This window comes from Myotis davidii, unplaced genomic scaffold (assembly GCF_000327345.1).
Source record: "Myotis davidii unplaced genomic scaffold, ASM32734v1 scaffold649, whole genome shotgun sequence".
Classification (NCBI taxonomy): Eukaryota; Metazoa; Chordata; class Mammalia; order Chiroptera; family Vespertilionidae; genus Myotis; species Myotis davidii.
Window position 1 is genome coordinate 268,836 of NW_006299392.1, and position 3,880 is coordinate 272,715.

The following is a 3,880-nucleotide window of genomic DNA, read 5'->3' on the forward strand; positions in this document are numbered from 1 at the left end:
TTCTATGAACACCTCTACTCCAACAAACTGGACAACCTCGACGAAATGGACACATTTCTAGAAAAATACAACCTTCCAAAACTCAACCAGGAAGAATCAAAAAGCCTGAATAGGCTAACTACTGATGAAATTGAAACAGTCACAAAAAACTTACCAGCAAACAAAAGCCCTGGTCCAGATTCACAGGTGAGTTTCACCAAATATTCAAAGAATTAATATCTCTATTCCTCAAACTATTCCAAAAAATTCAAGAGTAAGGAACACTTCCAAACTTCTATGAGGCCAGCATCACCCTAATTCCAAAATCAGATAAGACATGACAAAGAAAGAGAACTACAGGCCAAAATCCTCAATAAAATTTTAGCAAACTGGATCCGGCAATACATTAAAAAGTTCAGACATCATGACCAAGTGATTTATTCCGGGGATGCAAGGCTGGTACAATATACACAAATCAATAAATGTGATAGCACATAAATAGATCATAAGTCAAAAATCACATGATTATATCAGTTGATGCAGAAAAAACATTCAACAAAATCCATGACTCTTTTTTGATAAAAACTGGGGACTGTTGAGCAGTGGGTGTCCAGTGGAGAGCATCATGGGGTGAGGAGCTTTGTAGAGCAGTAAGTGTCACAGAGCATTGCAGAGCAATTGCGGGGCAGGGAGTATGGAGGAGCGTAGCAGGGCGGTGGTGAGCATCTTGGAACGGGGCAGGGAGCATTGCGGGGCAGTGGAGGCAAACGCCACAGAGCTTCATAGGGCGATGGAGGCGAGCATCAAGGGGCGGGGCAGCGAGCATCTTAGGGCTTCAGACAGGGCCCTGATCACAGGCTAGGCCTAGGGACCCTACTCACGCACTATTTTGTGCACTGAGTCTCTGGTATATGCATATATACATAGCCCATGGACACAGATAATAGTGTGGGGAAGGCTGTGTGTGTGTCGGGGCGGGGGGAGGATGGTGGTGAGTGGAGACAGGGTGGAGGGAGGCAAAGGAGGGGAAATGGGAGACATCTGTAATAGTGTCAAGAAAAAAATATAAACATAGTTTAAGCAACCTATGAGACAACATCAAGCAGAAAATCATTCCCACTATAATGGTCCCAGAAGGAGAAGAAAGAGATAAAGGGACAACAAATTATCTGAAGAAATAATGACTAAAAACTTTCCTAACATTAGAAAGGAAACAGACATTCGGAGCCATGAAGGCCCAAAAGGTCTATATAAGATGAAGTCAAAGTGATCCACCCCAAGACACATTATGAATTAAAATATCATAAGTAAAAAAAGAAAAATATTAAAAGCAGCAAGAGTAAAACAAATTGTTCTATACAAAAAAGACTATCAGCAGATTTTCAGCAAAATTTTTAGACCTAATGGAAGTGACATAATATATTCAAAGTGCTGAGGGGGAATAAAATACCTTCCAGGCAAGAATACTCTCCCTGACAATGTTATTTAGAGTTGAAAGAGATAATTTTTTTTTCAGACAAGCAACAACTAAAAGAGTTCATCACTTCTGAACCAGCCCTACAAGAAATGTTAACGTGAATTCTTTAAGTTGAAAAGAAAGTGTACTAGTTAATAACAAGAACTCATAAAAAAGTAAAATTATCACTGGCAAAGGTAAATACATAGTGAAGTCAACAAACTAATCAATTATAAGCTAATAAAAATATTAAAATCAAAAGTCATAAAAATCTATAACTGTAACAATCTGTAAAGGTATATACAAAATGAACAATCATAAAATGTCTTAAAATTCAAAAAAGATGGAATACTTCCAAACTCATTCTACAAGTCCAGCATCACCCTTTTACTAAAATAAGACAAGGATATCACATGCAAAAAAAAAAATTACAGGCCAATATCCTTGATAAACAAATGCAAAAATTATCAACTAAATATTAGCTTAAAAATTGAACAATACATTGGAAGGATCCTGTACCTTGATGAGGTGGGATTTATTCCAGAGATTCAAAGATGGTCCAACATCTATAAATTAATAAGTGGGATACACCACATTAAAAGAATAAAATATTCAAAATCACATAATCATCTCAATAAATGAAAAAAGCATTTGATAAAATTCAATATACATTTATGATAAAATCTCTCAACAAAGTTAGTATAGAGATAACACACCTCAACATAATAGAGGCCATATATGAGAAGTCTGCAGCTAACATTATACTCAACAGTGAAAAGCTGAAAGTTTTCCCTGTAAGATCAGGAACAAGACAAGGATGTCCACTCTTACCACAATGAAAACACTCCAATGAAATTTCCCCCCAAAGTTAATAAAAATAACTAAAATTTATATGCATTTACAAAACATCACAACTATCCAAAGTAATCATAGACAGAACAAAGTTGGTATACCATTCTCCTTGATTTCAAATTATATTACAAAGGTATAATCATCAAAGCAGTATGGTATTGGCATGAAAACAAACACACAGACTAATGGAACAGAATAGAGACTCAAAAAAATAAATAAATAAACCCACACATATATGGACAAATATGTTATGAGAAAGAAACCAACAACATACAATGGGTAAAAAACTGTCTCTTAAAACATGGTATTCGGAAACTGCACAGGCACATGCAAAAAAATAAAACTAGACTACTGTCTTATACCATAAAAAAATTAACTCAAAATAGATTAAAGTCTTAAATGTAAAACCTGAAACTATAAAATTCCTAGAAGAAAACATGGAATAATCTCTTTGACATTGATCTTAGCAATATTTCTTTGGATATGTCTTCCTGGGCAAGGGCAACAAAAGTAAAAAAAAAATTGTTGAACAACATAAAAAGAAAAAAATTTTTACAGTGAAGGAAACAACAACAACAACAAAAACTGGCAATCTGCTGAATGCAAGAAAATATATGCATTAATATATCTGATAAAGGGTAATATTGACATATAATGCAACATAAAAATTATTAAAACATAAACCATGGACACAGACGATAGTGAGGGGTGAACACCTGGGGTGGGCTAGATGGGGTCAATGTAGGGGGGAAGGGGACATATGTAATACTTTCAATAATAAGGATTAAAAAGACACCTCAAAAAACATTTCTCTGAAGAGGACACACAGATTGTCAATAGATATATAAAAAGATGCTCAACATCAATAATCATCAAATAAATGCAAATCAAAATCATAATGAAATATCACTTTGCAGCTGTTTGAATGACTAATATCAAAAAGTCAATTAATAGAAAGTGTTGTCAAGGTTGTGGAAAAAAAGAAACCCTCGTGCACCGTCGGTGGAATTATAAATTGGGTAGTCACTGTGGAAAACAGTCCAGAGATTTCTTTTTAAAAAATTAAGAATAGAACTACCATATGACACAGCATTTCCACGTCAGGGTATTAATTTAAATAAATCTAAAACACTAATTCAAAAAGATATATTCACCTCCATGTTTATTTCAGCACTATTTTCAATAACCAATATATAAAAGTAACCTAAGTTTCCATTGATAGACAACTTGATGAAGAAGAATGGTACATATATATTATTGAATACTAGTGACCCAGTGCATGGATTCGTGCACATTGAAAGGAAACTAATTAGAAATTAATTAGTCCGGCGGGGCAGGACTGGGCAAGATGGGCCCGATATACCCTGGAGCCAACCTTCCTCAGTCCCTCCCCCAGTGTCTGTAGCATGAGTGGGATCCCTGGCAGGTGGGATCCCTCGGCCTGGCCTGTGGGGATAGGGTATTAAAAATGAAATAAGTCATACTAGAAGGATAAACGTCATATGACTTCACTCATATGTGGAATGAAAAGCATAGAATAGATAAAAATGAAAACAGGGGAACAAATTTGTAGGTACAGTGTGGGAGCATAGG